The 18,797-nt window shown below is 43.1% G+C and overlaps 1 protein-coding gene across 5 annotated transcripts in view; it reads right to left on the reverse strand.

The window, feature by feature from the left end:
* FLRT2 (fibronectin leucine rich transmembrane protein 2) overlaps positions 1-18,797 on the reverse strand; it is a 98,445-nt gene that overhangs the window by 76,904 nt on the left and 2,744 nt on the right. For 2 of the 5 annotated variants that reach the window (XM_083502042.1, XM_083502044.1), the window contains exon 1: positions 17,115-18,145. The exons of 2 other annotated variants lie outside the window; for them this stretch is intronic. The gene's annotated coding sequence lies outside the window, so the exon portion shown is untranslated. Of the gene's footprint in view, positions 1-16,456; positions 16,580-17,114; positions 18,146-18,797 lie in introns of those variants that run through there. One more of the 5 variants, XM_083502045.1, reaches the window with a different exon arrangement.

Raw genomic sequence — 18,797 nt, forward strand, 5'->3', positions numbered from 1 at the left:
CTGTGCTTCTGGAGCAGAGTGTCATCATTCCATTTCCCCACCTCCCTGCCACCAAGGGGGGAAAAGTAGAGGCAAAAACAGGAGTTGGCACAAGTTCAAACACAGGTCTTACTGTGTTTAGGGATGGCAGGTGATGAGAGCAGTTCCTATTTTTGTGTGTAGAGAAAAAAGTTCTTTATATGACAATATAAAATACAGTGGTACCTCGGGTTAAGTACTTACCGTATTTTTCGCTCTATAAGACGCACCAGACCACAAGACGCACCTAGTTTCTGGTGGAGGAAAACAAGAAAAAAAATATTCTGAATCTCAGAAGCCAGAAGAGCAAGAGGGATTGCTGCGCAGTGAAAGCAGCAATCCCTCTTGCTCTTCTGGCTTCTGGGATAGCTGCGCAGCCTGCATTCGCTCCATAAGACGCACACACATTTCCCCTTACTTTTTAGGAGGGAAAAAGTGAGCCTTATAGAGCAAAAAATACGGTAATTCGTTCCGGAGGTCTGTACTTAACCTGAAATTGTTCTTAACCTGAAGCACCATTTTAGCTAATGGGGCCTCCTGCTTCTGCCGCACCACCGGAGCACGATTTCTGTTCTCATCCTGAAGCAAAGTTCTTAACCTGAAGCACTATTTCTGGGTTAGCGGAGTCTGTAACCTGAAGCGTATGTAACCTGAGGTACCACTGTATGTATATTATGTCCATGATGCAGGAAGGAGAGCTACATCTCTGAGTGGCTTAAGAAAATCATCCTGCAATGTTAAGTTTCCCCATGTTGCAGGTTAAGAGGGGCAAAAGGCAGTTACAACTAGTCTGCAAAACATTCTTATAAGCCAGGGGGAAAGTAGGGATCCATCAATTTCTATGGGCAAATCTGTCGATTTTGGTTTCTCCCACTTGCTCGTTTTTTGACCCAATTTTAAATTCTGCTCTCTACATTTCCACACCAGTTTGTGATTTTTTATTTTTCAAAAAGTCCTCATGAAGATTCACCAGCGTTTTAGTGCAAATGTCTTCTAACACACATGCTTACTAGGCAGTTTTTACAAAGCATGTTTTCCCTAATATTTATATGTTCCTAATGCAATCCTTTAGGTGAATTATTTTCACTAGTATATGCATTTTGTAATGCATTTTATATATGCTACTTGGTTGGAGACATGCACTGCAAAATTCAGAGAGGTGTTCCTTTCTAAGGGTGAGTGCAATTCGGTTTGCACAGTGTTTCAGAAATTGCAAATTATTAAGATTTGCCTTTGAATTTGAACTGAATCTAATTGCTCCCCCAAGCCTATATAATAGTCTCCACATATCAAACTGGAAACTGACACTGAGGTAGTCATTTACAACAACTTTCAAGTAAAGATTTTTTGAGAGCTGTCACTTTCTCACCCTTTCTCACTGAATTACAGCATCACAGATACAGCTGTTTCAAATGAATTCATTTCTCTCACAGTGAGTTTCAATCACAAAAAAATATTTGTACAATCATGTGGAACACAAGCAGTACAGCAAAATAATGCTTCTCCTCCCACTGCCACAAAAATAGTGTAGTGTTGTTTAATGCTGAGCATGTTGGATTATGACTGGATAAGCACTGATTTAAATCTCCACTCAGCAACTTACTGAATGGCTTTTGACCATTGCTATTTTTGTCTAACCCAACCTTTCTCAACCTTGGGTTCCTAGATGTTGTTAGACAACAACTCCCATCATATCTGGCCAGCATGACCAGTGGTCAGGGATGATGGGAGTTGGGTCCCCAGATGTTCTTGAACTACAAGGTTGAGAAAGCCTAGTCTAACCTACAAGATCAATGGAATGAGGGGAGAACCACAACACCACCTTGAGTGATTCACAGCAATTGCAGAAGAACATTTTCTATTATTCCCCATGAAATCTATGTTCTACAAAAAGAAAAGGACTGAAAAAGTTGTGTAATGCAATGGATAAAATTGATTGTTGCAGACGTTTCAGATTCATTCCCTGTCAACCTCAAGACCATCATTTCCTTGCATGCCATGTAAGAATACAATATACTGAATATCCCCCCATACCAAGGAATCAAGTAGATCATACAGAATGAGAATGCCATAAGACCAGCCAAAAGGTTAGATCTACCATGACAGCACAGATATGCTCATGGATACTAGAGAATTCTAGAGAAGTGTTTAACAGCACCATCACCAGGATGATTAACTTCCTTTTCAAAAAATCACTTACAAAGTGAAAGCAATCATTACGCATTACAAGTTATTTCCATTATGAGTCCCCCTTGCGAAATCTCTTCCTGTCTTGGTGGAAATCTCCATTATGTCACGTAAAAGACACAACGCTATGAAAAGACTGCAAGGGCTGCAGATGCCCATGCTGGATACTCAGAAACTTGTACAAAACATATTCTCAGATTCTTAGAGCAAAAACACCCAGACCAAGCGGTAGTCCATCCCACATGTTGCTGGACTACAATCCCCATTCATCCCTGGCCATTGGCTATGCTGTCTTGGGCAGATTGGAGTTGGAGTCCAACAACATAGCTGCTGGTTCCTGTATTGTAGGGGGTTGGACCAGATGACCCACAGGGTCCCTTCTAACCCTACAATTCCACGATTCTATGAACATCTGGAGAGTACCAGATTGGCTACTTTGACTCGGTAATGGTCTGCGTGACAATGTAGGAACTGCATCTCTTTAATAGCTACAGGATATATTTTCTCACTGTATGTACCTGTGGTTAATAGGTACAGAATGTGCACCCCATATTTAGGCAGGCTTGCTTAACTGATATCAGTTTTGATATCAAAGTAGCCTGCCATACTCTGATTGACTTCAGATCTTAACATTTCTGTTGTCTGTATTAAATATCAGGACCTAGAATATTTTGGGTTGCCAGAGTAAGATGTTGCGGGACAACAAAAATGTGTAAATTTATGACATGAACATAATTTACACATTTACAAATTTACACATGAACATAATTCTTTTTATGGGCTGACAGGAAAAATGCTTTGGAAGCGAATGTTTCAAAAATTCTTTGGCAGCAGATTCCAGGGGCCCACACAAAGTATCTGGCTCATTTGTCTTAATCATTGTCATGAACCCTTGGTGCACTTGTTTATGAGTGAAACTATTTCCCACTATCCAACATTGGTGTGGGATTATTACTTTTTAAATCATATATATATATAGAAAAGAAAAAGATCTCTCCATATTTATTTTCAGTTTAGATTCAGTCTAAGAGGTCTCACACTTTTCACCTTCTTTAAAAGAGCAGTGGACAAATTCGTGGAAGAGAGGCTATGAATGACTACTAGCCACAGTGGCTATGCTCTGTCTCCACAGCTGGACTAGATCATTGGCCTGATCCAGCAGGCTTTTCTTACATTCTTACAGTAAGTTTTATAAATCAGACCCTTTTATTAACACCCTGGCTAAAAAATAAATAAATCCCAATGCCTTCAGAATTGTGCATCAGTCTGATAGGACAAAAGAAGTTAGATGTATACCTGAATGAGCATCTCCACCCCCAGCGTTCAGCCCGGACACTGAGATCCAGCTCCGAGGGCCTTCTGGCAGTTCCCTCACTGCGAGAGGTCAAGCTACAGGGAACCAGGTAGAGAGCCTTCTTGGTAGTGGCACCCACTCTGTGGAACACCCTTCCATTGGATGTCAATGAAATAAACAACTATCTGACTTTTAAAAGACATCTGAAGGCAACCCTGTTTAGGGAAACTTTTAAAGTCTGATATTTTATCATGTTTTTAATATTCTGTTGGGAGCCACACAGAGTGACTGGGGAAACCCAGACAGATTGGCAGGGTATAAATAATAAATTGTTGTTGTTGTTGGTGGTGGTGGTGGTGGTGGTGTTACATATTCTTGGCCAGAGCCTCATTAACTAGTTCCCTCTCTGGATGGACCAGTGGGGACTACCAGGAGTTGAGTCTTCCTACCTTCACCTCTCAGGATGCTCTAGATTTATTTGGCCTTTGGCCACAGGTATACCTCAGTGGTAGAGCAGATACTTTGCATGCAAAGTTCCTAGTTCAATCCTTGGTATCTCCGGGTAGGGCAAGGGACTTCCAAAACCCTAGAGAGCCAGTTCTAGTCAGTGTAGACCGTAGTGAGCTAGATGGTCTGATGCTCTCGGTACAAGGCAGCTTCTAATGCTCCTGTGCTTTACTTCATAATAGCCAACGATGCTGAAATACACCAGACCACTATGATGATAGATGTACATGGGATTCTGAATGAAGGGTTTTTTTAGCAGTACGTAACCTTGTGATGGCTCTACATCGGGGATGGCTAACTCAAAGACCTCCAGAAATTGTTGAACAACAACTTCCATAATGTTGCATAAATTTATGCTGAATTCTTTCCTTGGAAGGAATAATAGCAATTATAGACTTCTCTAGCCTGCAGGTCAGTCAAAATAATGGAGTACCTATTTTCCTAGACTGTTATACCTGGGTAGTTACCAAGTGTTATAAATCCAGTGATAGATCCTTCACAAGCCTAACTTCCTTCTGTCTCTGACAACTGAGCCTCCACTATCACCTCATCTGAGCAAGAGCTTCAGAGAATCAAGGGTCATCTAGTCCAACCCCTGCAATGCAGGAATCTCAGCTAAAGCATCCATGTCAATTGGCCATCCAACCTCTGATTTAAAACCTCTGAGGATGGAGAGTCCACAACTTCCCGAGGGAGATGGTTCCATTGTTGAGCAGCTCTTACTGTCAGAAAGTTCTTCCGTATGTTTACTTGGAATTTCTTTTCTTGTAACTTTGAAACCATTGCTTTGAGCCCTAGAGCAGGAAAAAACAAGCTTCATGCTTCTTTACTCTAGATATAAAGTTTTCTTTGCTTGGTCGAACTACCTGTACTGGAAAGGTGAATTCTCCTACAGCTACACATTGGTAGTTTCCTGAATGGTAGTTGGTAGCAAGGTCCTTAGAGAAGAACCATAAATTAGGATCTGCTATCTTCCATCCTGAACAAAGACTAGATTCAGCAATAACCCTTGACCATTTGCTGCGCTTGATAGGAGTTTTAGTCCAACAACATATGGAAGGCCACAGGCTAGCCATCTCTGACAATAAGCATATACCCTATGAAATGGCAAAGTACATCACGTTATCATTTTTTAAAATTGCTGTATATTGAATGATGATATATGTCAATGTTCATGTAACTTTGTGACAATTCAGCAGGGTTTCCAAAGGGCTACTTATTTTCTTTCCATCTCCCCCTCCCTGTTAAAGAGGACGATGACTGTACCATTTTCAGTTCCTTCTGATTTCACTTCAATCACTGAAAGTGAGGAATATGATCCCTTTGCTGTGATTTGGTTAGCGCCTTGTCCTAGTCAGCACACATCTGCCTAAACTATCTTCCTGAAGCTTGTAAAATATGATTGTTTACGAGATATTGATGGCTGGAGGGGAACACTAAAGAGCAGAGAGTCATAATTAGAATTCCAATGCATTTGATCCAATAAAGATTCCATCAATGTCACAGAGAGATGAGTGGCTGTGAATCTTGGAGTCATCATGGCCCATACAAACTGATTTATACACTTACAACGCTGGACAAATGAAGGGCAAAGAACCCATGCCAAACAATTCCAGCAAGACAACTCCTTACTTATCCTTCGGCTGGCTGCCGAAAATGCACAGACGCTCTGGACTCAGCTGTTTCACATCGTAACACTCGGCCAAATAACTGGTCCAATCCATCTACATTTAGTCAAACTATTCCCTTATCGGTAGATCCACAATTGCATCATGTAGGATGCGTGTGCATCTGCTGATAAGAAATTTCTGCAAGAAAAACAGAATCTGGGCAGATCAACAGACTTTTCTCTCTCTTTTTTTTCCTCTTCCCATCCCCCTTGCCAGGGCTGCTGGCAGCAATTCTAAACACCTCATTTATTCCGGATTTATAAAGGTCCTCTGTGCAGAGTGTAGAGCTTAGCTTTTGACATTTATATATTCCTTCTCTAGAGATGCTATTGTATACACAGAATTATTTTGGTTAGAGGGTTGCAGGGATGTGGCAATTAAAATCAACAGTGTTGTCTGAGGCTTCATGGCAAATGCTAACTGAGAAAAGTATCTGCAAATGGTGTGGGGGGATCTATCCTTGCAAGCCTGCTCCAAGGCATCTAGGGTGTTATTTTTAAGAAGAGAGATGTCCTCTGTGTCCTTTTATTGCTTAGCTATTTTCCAAGCAGTAATAGTAGACACTTTTCACCCTGAGCAAAGACTGTGATTGTGTTATACGCGACTTCTGCGAGGGGAAGTTACTGAAATTAATTTCATCAAATGGCGAAAGTAATTTCTCAAATAAAAACAGACTATTACGAGCAAAGAGATGTCTTAACAGTTTACTGGTGACCTGCAGATCAGCCTTAAGAAAGTGAAAGGAGTGAATTGAAAAGAAGAGGGCAGACTTGCACTCTGGCAACAGATACTGCAAGAGGTACCAGTGGGCACAGGCTGATCTGATGCAAATAATTTAGCAATTCACTGTGCATATCTATCCTGTTATCTGCACTAGAAAACAATCTGTTTCAAGATACCCTTTGCAGCTTTCATTGGGAGCTTTCACTACTAAATTGGAGCACTACTAAATTGCACTACTAAATTGGAGCATTCATATATTTGCTTGGCTCCTTGCAAGTGTGTGATCAAGAAAAATCATTTCAGAGGGCCAAACAGCAATGCTTTATATGCTTTTTTCATTCATCATCACCCTAATCATGTAATAGAAATCAGACATTAACTCCAACGTGGATTACATCCCAGGAAAGGCATTCAGGCTGATAAGAGCTTATAAACTGGGAGGCATTAAAAGACCAAGATAAGGGGATATGTCCAATGTTTATCGTAGGGTGGATACAGATCATCAGGCATTACTTTTCAAGGGAGTGAAACAAAAGTGCTACAAAGGCCAGTTCCATGTAGTCAATTTGTCAAGGATCCATGTATTCGTCACACCCTTATTGCAAACAGTGGAGTCTTGTGATTTGATAGCTTTCTTGTGATGTTAACATCTCTGCCTTTGTGCAGGGACACACAATTTGCAATTCAGTGGGATGTGTGTGTGTGTGTGTGTGTGTGTGTGTGTGTGTGAGAGAGAGAGAGAGAGAGAGAGAGAGAGAGAGATTGTCATGCCTCCAACAGAGTGGAAACATGTTCTAGAAAGCAGAGTTGTTCCAGGAACCCCCTCACAGTTCCACTACCACCCTCAGACCAAAGTCAATGTCCATCTTTGCATTATATCCCTAAAAGAGAGTAGCTAAGTTCATATGTTACAATGAAACTAGCAAAGAGAACATGGAAGTGACTCGCATAACTTGCCTGTGCATCTATAGCAGCTCAGTGCATCTCACTGCCAAAAAGATGCGCCCGTCACCGTCACAGATATTTACACCAGAAGTGGGAAAAGAGGGTGCACATCTCTCTCTCTCTCTCTTTTGCAGTGTTCTTACTCTTTCCTTATAATGCCCAGAAATGCTCAGATTTCAGCTGCTCAGGCTAAGACTACAAAAAAACCTTGCACTTCCAGTTCTGGAGTTTGCCGCTTCACTTCCCAAGAGCCTGCCAAACAGAGAGATGTTATTACAGAAAATTGGAAGCATTTTTGTTGTTGCTTTTTGTTTTTACATGACTGTATTCCTTTTGTTCTAGGCAGGAAAGGCCACTCCACAGACCTCTGATTATTCTGGAAACTATATGGGAAGTAGTGAAAAAACAATTGAAACAGCTTTTTTTTTAAAAAAGAGCCACCAACTTTCTCTGCTTCTAACTTTAAAAGGAAATGAGACATCAAAGTATGTCATCTCTTTCCACATAATTTTTAAATATTATTGTTTGATAAAATTGTGGACCATCAACCACATCTCCCAGTTGTTAAATGTTCTCAGTTTCCTCCTCATTCTCAGGAGCATCAAGGGAATTTGACTCAGATCATCATGGGTTTTCTTCAGATGCACCATATGTACCAAGTCAAAATAGCTTGCATTTCAGATAACTTGGGACTTGGGGAAAAGGAGTTACCTTCACTGAAGCATGTGGACTGACTTGATTCCTTCAGTCTTTTGGATATATTTACTCTGCAAATATCTCCTTTCTGTTTGTGTTAACTCTCATCTGAATTTCAGAGACGGATTCCTGAAAGCCTGGTAAGAAGAAGGCCCTGCCATTGGAAAAGAAGAATCCAACCTTGGTGAGTATCATTCCATTATTAAACTGCATTCCAATTAAATGTATTTTACTGTCTTGGCTGGAAGAAAAGAGCCAGCAGCCTACACTTCCCAGATGCCATTATGCAAAACAGAATGAGCTTTAGGTTGCCAGCCTCTGTTTTTTTAATTCAATGTCTTGAAATAGATTCATATCGCATGTTCTACAATTACACATAATTGTATATACTGGGTTGTATCCAACTAAGTTAGTCATATCCAACTAACTTAGGCTCATTAATTTCAGTGGGTCTGCTTCTATTTGGGTAGGACTTAGTTGGCAAAAATGCACCGAGTGCCAATGCACATACCCAGTGACCAGGAATCCTGCAGGCACCATGACACAAACAGACACAAGTGCCCTTCCCAGCGCATGTTTCATGCACTTTGTGGTGCGGGTACTGCACCCAATTCACAGAAACTTTTTCCCTATAGTGTGTGTAGCAGAAGAGCAGCACAAATGAACGTGCCCCATTACACAGAGGATTCCTCATCAACATATCCTCCAACATTTCTCCAGTGAAAATAGTGATGTCCTATTCCTTTTTTATTGTTGTTGTTATGATTATTATATACCTTGCCCATCTGACTGGGTTGCCCCAGTTACTCTGGGTAGCTTCCAACGTATACAAAAACCTAGTAAAACATTAAATATATTTTTAAAAAATCCCTATACAGAGGTGCCTTGAGATGTCTTCTAAAGGTTATTTTGTTACTTATCTCCTTGGCTCGGGGGTCACATAACTCTGTACCCTCCGTACCCTCCAGCATTTCTCTGCTGAAAATAGGGACATCCTAAGGAAAAGCAGGACATTCCAGGATCAAATCAGAAACCGGGATGACTTCTATAAATCCAGGACTGTCCCTGGAAAATAGGGACACTTAGAGGGTCTGCATCAATGTTTATATGTGGGTGAACCAGGCCACTGTGCTGGGTTACTTTCTAATGCAAAACAAAAATGCAAACACTTTAGCTTTTAATTAAAGAACTGTAACTGTAGCACACTGTAAACACCTACAATTAAGTAGATGGAATCAAGAGTTCTGCAGCATCTGTGCTATACTGAAAGAGATATCGTCAACATGTGTATTATTGGTCGCTGTCCTGTTAATGGAAATGCTTTCCCATCCCATTTATGTCAAAAATACACAGTGCATACAAACCCTTTTAATGCTACAGTTAAGGAATGGAACATTTCCTTCCCTGCAAACTACCATTGCCCATTTGTTTCTGCTTATGAGAATGACATGCACAACCAGCTGCTGTTGGGAGTGGAACTCCTGGCAGCATTAACCCATTTCTCTCCCAATAAGGTCCTGGATTTAGTTTCCATTCTGGGCTCTGACCTTTTTCATCAGTGTATCATATAATAGCCAGTGGACAGTTTGCAGCTACATTCAGAGGCATGCCTAGGATCCCACTGTACAGAAATATTCAAAGGGCAAAAATCTCCAGGGACACAGGCGTGATATGTCTATTAGCAGCCACTCCTGGTGCTAGTCCTAAACTTCCCTGTCAAGAAGAAAGAACATCGTCTGTGGACCTCATCTCTTCCAGCCACATTCCTTCTACAAGAGGCTGTGACGGCCACCATCTTGGATGGCTTTAAAAGGCGATTAGACAAATCTGTGGCTGTGAATGGCTACTAACCATTAACAGTCACTTTGAGCTTCTTTTTGTAAAATAAAACTGGCTAAATTATATAAAAAAAAACACCAACAAAAACCCTCCTCCTGGCTATGCTCTACCTCCACTGTTGGAGACAGTTTGCTGGGAATATGTTGCTGGATAGCACAAGGGAGGACAGCACAGTTGTACTCAGGTCCTGCTGGTGGGCTTTATTTTATCTATCATCTATCTATCTATCTATCTATCTATCTATCTATCTATCTATCTATCTATTAAATTTGTACCGTGGTACCTCGGGTAAAGAATTTAATTAGTTCTGGAGGTCCATTCTTAACCTGAAACTTTTCTTAACCTGACGTACCACTTTAGCTAATGGGGCCTCCAGCTGCCGCTGCACGATTTTTGTTCTCATCCTGAAGCAAAGTTCTTAACCCAAGGTACTATTTCTGGGTTAGTGGAGTCTGTAACCTGAAGTGTCTGTAACCTGAAGCGCCTGTAACCCAAGGTACCGCTGTATACCGCCCTATACCACAGGTCTCAGGGCAGTTACAACATAAAATCACAATACAAAAACAACCCAATAGCCCCCTCCTCCCCAACACATTTTAAAAGGGCATTGGACGTCACCCGGCCAAAGGACTGGTTAAGAGGAACATTTTTGCCTGGTGCCTAAAGGTGTATAATGAAGGTACCAGGAGAACAAACCTCCCACAAAGAGGGAGCCGCTGCAGAAAAGGCCCGTTCTTGTATTGCCACCCTCTGGGCCTCTCATGAAGGAGGCACACGAAGAAGGGTCTCAGAAGATGATTTCGGGGTCCAGGTAGGTTCATATGGAAAGAGGCAGTCTTATGGAGGTATTATGGTCCTGAGCCATTTAAGGCTCTATAAGTCAAAACCAGCACTTTGAATTGGGCCCGGAAACTTCCCACAGGCACCTGGTTGGCCACTATGGGAACAGGATACTGGACTAGGTGGGCCACTGGCCTGATCCAGCAAGCTTCTATGTTCACATTATGCTTTGCTCCAGGAGCCTTGTCTGAACTGTGGGTATCAGCCTCAAGTTCGCAGTCTGAAATGGTGGCTAGTGATAATTCCTTATGAAAGGTCTACCAAAGAGGGGAGGCTCCTTACCAAAGGAAGGGTCAACCCACAGCGTTTTGCTGCCCATGGCGAAAGGGAAAAATAAACATGCTCTCCCCATTCCATGCATTCCACGTACAGAAACCAACTGGAACGGCAGCTGATTCTGGGATCCAGGGCGCTTGAGGCAGCTGGCTAGCTTAGGAGGGCCAGGGCTTGCTGTGTGGCACACAATGGAGGCAAACGGTTAGGGATTTTAGGACAAAGAATCAAGGGGCTCTTGCTATTTGGTCCACAACCATGGGCTTTTTGACATGGTTGCCTTACTTTAACTAATGACAAGGGCGGCTCTGACCATGGGCACAGAGGGCAACAGAAATCGAGGGGTCTGAAATAAGTCTTTCAGGCAAGCACAAAAGGATTTAAAGAGGCCTTTGATGCAATTCGTGCAAGGCTAGAATTCTGAGCCTTCGGAAGTCAGGAGGAGTATATGGCCCAACGCAACAGGAAATGTTTTTTCTGTGCCCCACTGAAAAATGTGCTTTCATGGTTCAGCAAGACTCACACACAAGGACTTCCAAATAAACTGGGTCTTTTGTCATTAAATTTAAAGGATTGTTACAGCTTTCAGATTCAGGAAAGAATGATAAACAAATACAAATAGTAAGCATTAAATTTCACTCCTTCCAAACTGATAAAATATAAGAGGGGAAATCAGATACAGCCTATTTAAATTTGCACGGGCAGAACTTTGAAGGGATCAAAAATGAAACATCCCAACACTGAAAACCATTTTTCACAGACTCTGGTTCCACGTGAGTGAGAGCTTATTGGGATCTGACGTGTTGATTATCATGACTATTTAAAGGTTATCACCCCCAATAAGTTTGCAAATCATTTTCCTTTATGTTAATTTCTATGACTGTGGTCCTTAGCCCATAAACTGTCACAGGGAATTACTCTGTTAATTTATCAGTTGACTAGCTGCCCAGTGATTAATAATTATGAAGGACTCAAAAAGCCATGTCGGAATTTTTGTTGTGACCTTTGGGGCGTTGATCTAAGGGGAGGACTGATCCTATGAGGTGCTGAGTATCTTCCACCCCTTTCAAAGCATGATCAAAATGTCCTGATAGGGACTCAGGAATGATGCAAGTACAGCCCTTGGCCAATGGCATTTTTCTGGCAACTTGCAAGACTCCATAGGATCATCCCCATCATGAAATCCCATTGGATTTGATAGTAAAGGAGATGGATTCTGCAGCCACTGAAGACATGAGCACAGCAAAAGTTTCTGAAATTCTGTTGTTCAAATCTGCAGTCCACACATTGTGGAATAATCTCATTAAGGCTACCTATGAGTTAACAATTTGGGGGCTGACACCTAAATCTCAGTGGCTGGTTTACCTAAGTGCATGATCCATTTTTCTATAGCTCTACCTTCACCCATTTATATACAGAAGAAGAAATATTCCCATTAAACCGGATCAGAAGGAGCCATTTTTTAAAATAAACAAGCCACATGTATCAGGCCTGTTACAAAGTAGACAAGGGACCTTTAAGAAGCAGATCAGAAAGCACAGAATGTTGTTTTTTTTGAAAAAAGATTAAAGATGTTTTACAGATTTCTTTATGGATCATTAAGTTTTCTGGAATCCTGAATGTAACATGACAGATTTGTTTTAAGACCTCACTAGACTGAGTTCCTATTCAATTCAAAGGGCCATGTCAGGAGAAGGAATCAAAGAGAAATAAAGGCTGCTGCTTGAGTAAATCACCAGTAAAGCACCAAAGAACAGGAAGATCGCAACAGTCTGGGCCACTGGCTGAATATAACTAAGTTCATTGTACTAGCTAAGCATTTTCATAGAGGACAAAACTGGAAGAGATTCAGAAAAGACTGGACTCTGGCTCCCACAAAAGTATTTGCCTTTGGTAAGCCGTCAGTTTTTTTATGGGTTTCTTTTTAACTGTTGTTTCTAAAAGAACTCCAAAGATGTAATAATTATTTGGGTCACGTATTTCTTTATTTGTTCTTTAAAAGCAAGCCGACAGATGCATCTATAGGTCATACACTGCTTTAGGGAATTCAGCTTGATGCCATCAGCTTGAAGCTGACAGTCTTCCTTCACATGGTTTGTGTTGGTGGCTTTTTTTGAAATCGTTAAATTGGCTCGTGCTTTTATGTTGATATCTGGATTTTGTAATTGGGTGTAATTTGTGGGTTTTGGTGGTTAGCCATCTTGATTTCCTTGGAAAATTGGGCAGGTTGTAAGTTTTTTAAATAAAATAAGAATAGTCACTTTGTGAGGTTTCCTTCTTCTTTTTTCTTGAAATAGCACAATTTGCTTCCAAAAGAAAAAGAAGAAGAAAAGTAAGGAATCATTAAGCATCTAAAGCCACCATATTACCCCAGCACTAAATGCATCAAATATCATCTGGAAAATGTCAAACCAAACTATCCCCCTCATCAAAGCAATGCTGTTGTTGGAGCCCTCGATTCACAATTCACAATAATTAACTAAAACATGAAATATGGATCTGGATACAAGCAAGAGACAAATTGATATTTGAAAGCTGGGTTTAATAATCCCCAAAAAGGGACCATCTGTTAATAACAATCTTTTCCCTTGATCTCTGATGGGTATTCAAAATACAGACACAGATGGAATTTTATTTCCTTTTTCATTACAAAGATAATCTTGCTACTATACTTAAATGCTCGTCACTGTACATCTTTGCTAAGTATGCATTTTTTTAGGAACAACTATGGGGTGATAAAAGTCACGCAATCAACAGAACTTCTGGAGCAAACATGAACTATCAGACATACCAAATTGCATTTTGACTCTTGATTTTGTTAAGTGAGCCGACCTATGATCACCAGCAAACCAAGAGAACACTGTCCAAATGCCTGATGTTCTTCACATTAGTGGCAAATGGGCATGAGTTACCTTATATTCATTTGAATGTTGTTCTGCTATAGAACAACAGACATGAGAAGAGCTAGGAGTGAACACCGTCTTTTAATCCAACGAGCAAATTGAGTAATTTAAGATATCCAAAACCCAAGCAAGTCAGATGTTGCATTCTCCCCCTTCCCCGCTGCCACAATATACTTTGCAGAAGAAAAGGAGCAAGATAGAGAGTGAGAGTGGAGAGAGACCATGCATGCATTGATTGCATACTTCTCACAGATAGAGGTCACTAATGGACTGAATTTGAATCACTGTGGCAGAAACCACAAAGTTATATGAAAGTAATCTAGTGAAAAATGAACTCACTTTTAGATTAAGAGCAGAGGGTGTAGGGGTGACTAAGAAGCTGTCCTTCTTGGAAACAAACAGTTTTCTCTTAAGAGGGGCTATTCCCTCACCTATAAAGCACAGCAGAATAAAAGCCACAGCCCTTAATGTGCTTGATCTCCTACTTGTTTTCAAACAAGGAAGCCTACGTTTTCTGATGCCAGGGAATGGAGAGGAAAATCAAATCATCAGGGCTCTACATACTTGAGAGTTGCCTTTCTAACCACTTACAGACATGTTTGCATTGCCGATTCTCGCCTGAAACCACAGCCCATGTAAGGCATTTTTTGAAATGGGTGGAGATGGGGTTGTTTTCAGCAGATAAGCCTAACTCTGTATCAGGCTCTCCAGCAGACCAGGATATAATCATGACTTATAGCAATGGCTCAAATTAAATCCAGAGACTGAAAATCATATGCAGATAAAAATCACATATACATATGAACAAGTCAATCCTTAACTTAGCTTGTTTGCATTCCATCAATTTATCTTTTGTCCAAGTCCTAGACTTCTGCACACCGTGTCCAACATTCTGATCAGAGGCCAGTTTGCAAACAGAACATTATCACCATGCCAAGGAGGTCCAATTTTCAGTGGGGCTTGGCTGGCATCTCATAGAATAATAGAATTGTAAAGTTGGAAGAACCAACACCCCCATCATCTAGTCCAACCATCCTCTTTTGTTTTCTTTTTAACCATTGCAATGCCACCTGCAACTAACCAAGCCTGTTTTAAAACCAAGGTAAAATCCCAGTTGTATAGGAGCAGAACATCCTCTCAAAAAGTGAGGTACTTTACCACTTATTGGGACTCATGGGAAGTTTTGGGTAAGGCGTTTGTGAGCTCAGAGCAGTGTGAAAAGTACTGAGGCTGCCTAGTGTTCCAAGTGCAATATTTTGATGGGTCAACTTAATGCAGGGGAAACTGGCAGAAGGAGAAGGGAATGGAGATTCTCTAAGTGTGATGGGTGAAAATTATTTTTGAAAGGTACTGAGTAGGTGCGGGTGGTGGTGGTTTTTGTTTGCTGAAATATAAGCATAGTGGGGGGGTGTGGATTATGCGCATCTTAAAGTAATTTAGGCAAAAAGAATCAGAAGAAACAGTCCCATCATATCTAAACAGAAAAGGTTAGTTACACAAGGCTTGCAAAACATTTTCCTGCCTTTATTCTGTGTTCTTTTCAATAGATCAGATAGGTTACTGCAATTCTGAAGGAAAATGAATCACCGTTATCTCAGAAGGCCTCCTGCCCAGCTTTGCCCCTCCTGTGCTTGCAGGAGTCCCTGCCTCCTAGGATAACAAAACAAAGAAACAAAAAAGCACGCCAGTATAGTACTCTTTCTGTTAATATCAAGATGCTGCAGTCTTTGGTCAAAAAATGCCACTTTCAGTGCATTTCTGTGACACAGACCATGATGGGATGACCTGACTGTCCTTTTGTCCCTCTTGAATCCAGAATGGATTTGCCAGTCCCACTGGAGAAGGAATTCTCTAGTACATGCTACGTAAATAAATCCATGAATGAACTCCATGGGAGTTTTGTCTCATTGAGGACTGCAGGATTAAGCTGCCTGGAGAAGATTACATTCCAGATCCCAATTGGCATGATTGGTTTGTAAGCACTAAGAGAAGGTAAATAAGCTTGGGTGTAAAAGGATAGGCTTTGCCTATGCTAAGCAAATGCTCTCTCCTTCTATCTCTCTCTCTTTCTCTCCTAAACCAAAGATAAAAAATGAAAAATCCTACAAAGGCAAAAATCTAATCAGCACTTTCTATACACAAGTCCAGGCTTCTGCATGGATTTCTGCCTTGGACTTTATTAGCTTATTGTAAGCCTTAAAACAGATTTCCTCCATTAAAATTAATTAAAAGCTCCTGTTGACTGATTCTCCATTCCAGAGAGGAAGGTTGATGGCTTCTCCCTCAGTTTTCAGGCTGCTTCCCCCCCCCCAACTGCTTGCTTCAACCCCCTCCTCTCTTTTCTCTCTGGCTTGTCAGTAACCCTCAGACCAGCTTCATGAAATAAGGCTGCTGTCCACTTGATGGACTTGAAATGCCATCTCTGCCTCCTCCTCCCTCCCCCAAGCCATCAGATCCGCCTTTATGTAGCTATTGATGGGAATCTGATGAATACTGATGCAATTTACCGCTGCCTCCCCGCACCCCTCCATTTGAATTTCATAATGCTTGTCAGCACTGACTTAACCTGATCTTCTCTTTGCCAGCTTGGCTTTCATCTGCTCAACTTCTCCATTCCATAACACACACACACAAGGAAATCTCTTCCCTTCTTTCTTCCAAAATATAAACCTCACTTGCTTCCAGAATGCCAAGTAGTAGCTCTTTGCTCGATGGTGTGAGGATACTGATGGGAGGAGGGGACAGAGGCGGGTCGTCCCTTTCAAGGCTAGGAAATGGCCAGAGGGCACATTTGGAACAGTCAAGAGTCAGGTGGGGGATGAAGGAGAAAAAGTAAAAAGCTGCCCTCTACGTTCATCTGGATTCTCATCCTCTCTCTCACACACACAGGCTGAAATACACAAGCTGCTGCACAGCGATCGCATCTTTCCCTTTCCACTTGTCACATACAGCCATTGATAAATTTCCCAGTGGGATGCCTGCGCGTGTGTCCCTGTCAGTCGCGCACCACCCCTCTAGCCTAAGCAGGCGGCTGGCCATTTGCCCCTCATCCCGTCCACACCTGGATCCCAGGCCACGAACTTTTTGCATTTGGCACTATGGGGGGCGATGGTTGTAATGGCAGGGGGGGCTTCCCTCCTTCTGGGAGGGGGGGAATACTAGAATCATTGAATCGGGGTAGGGGGGAATCCTGAGAGAGGGACGCGAGCCCGACTGTACCTGCAGGCTCCGATTCTGAAGCGTTGTCCTCGGGTGCGCATAATCCCCGGGGAGTCTCTGTCCCCCTCCAGCAAAGACCCCCAAACTTTGGCGGCCGCCGCCACAGCAGCAGCAGCAGTAACGTTGGTCTCCGAGGCGCTGGGAGAGCAGCAACGGTGGGATCGTCCCCTCGCCGCGGTGGGGTCGTCGTCGTGGTCCTCCGCCTCCTGCTGCTGCCCTCGCCCGCAGGCTGCGGGCGGCGCTCGCCTCCGGGGCCGCCGCCTGCTGCTGCTTCTGCTCTGCGGAGCGAGCGCGGCACTTTCTTCCGCCTTCCCCGCTTACGAGGCAGCGGCAACATCCTCCTCCTTTCGCCTCCAACGCGCAGCCCGGGGCTCCAGCATCCCCGAGAAGGCAAGCGCAAAGGCGCACACCTCTTCCTCTCTCTCCTCGGTCCCCACCTCTCAAGGAGAGAGAGAGAGAGAGGACACACCAGGCAGAGAGGGACGCCAACAACTCGAAATCCACAGAGACGTCCGGGAGAGGAGCGAGCTCTAATCAGCCTGCAGAGAACAGTTGGTGGTGGTGTTTTCCCCTGGCCTGGGGTTGGGTTTTTTCTTTTCTTTCTCCCCTCGGTCCTCGGAGCTCAGGAGAGAGAGGATCCCACGAGGAGGAAGCGCAGGCGAGCAGCACCCCAGAAGCCTCCTGGGGCGCCGGGCGCATGCAGACGTGCACGCGTGAGCGCGTGTGCGCTCGAGCGCCTCTTTCCCCTCTGGGCTCGGAAAGTCCAGCCGCGCTGGCAGGTTGATCCTGGGCGTTAGGAGATCTCCGATCGGACTCTAATGGCAGCCGAGCCTTTCTGTCTCCCCCACCCCTCTCTCCCTCTCCTCTCTCTCCCTTTTGCTCGCCTGACACCCCAGGGAGATGTTTACAGTAATGAATTCGGGTTGATAGCCATCTCTCTCTCTCTCTCCTGGAGTTCCTCCCACATGGCGAGTTTAAAGAATGCTTGGAAGGCAGGGCTGCAGCCTGAAAGCTTTCCAAGAGGCAAAGTCGGGCTCGGGTTCTCCCCCCCCCCCCAATTATTTAACCCACCCTTCACCGTCAAGTTCTTTAGCCAAAGAGGCGCTTCTGCCTCAATTCTTATTAGGAGTCTCTCCCCCTCCTCCCCTTTTGCGCGCAGCTATCAGATAGAATACGGGAAACAGCACCAAGCGGCGTCTTAGGCGCTCAGCCTGATCTACTTCTCGGCTCGGCTCTGGACGTGCGGGCGGGCGCGCGTGTCATTAGCTGCTTTAATTGCCCCAATAGAGGCTCCCCGACAAAAACATCAGCAGGGCTTCCAAGGCAGGCAGGATTTGAGTTTTTCTGGCTCTTTTTTTTTGATCCCGACCATTAAGAATAAAAAGCCACTTGGTTTTATCCTGCGCTGAGCAGGCGCCCCGCTTGCAGGGAAAGGAACTCCCTTCGCTGGGATAAAATGAATCAATTGTAGTCATTAGGAAAGGGGAAAGGAGGAAAGAGGCAGAATGTTCACCATAGCGGTGTTATTTTTCACATGTCTGCAGCCGACGGTGAGATCCCCACCACCACCACCACCTTTGAACTTTTACCTGGCAAAATCAAATCAATAAATACATCAGCCGATCCCCGGAGAAGGAAGAGATCTGTTTTGTGTTGTCTTGACTTTTCTAAAGGACAGAAGAA

This window comes from Podarcis liolepis (genome assembly GCF_965112155.1).
Source record: "Podarcis liolepis genome assembly, chromosome: 1".
In the NCBI taxonomy this organism is placed as follows: domain Eukaryota; kingdom Metazoa; phylum Chordata; class Lepidosauria; order Squamata; family Lacertidae; genus Podarcis; species Podarcis liolepis.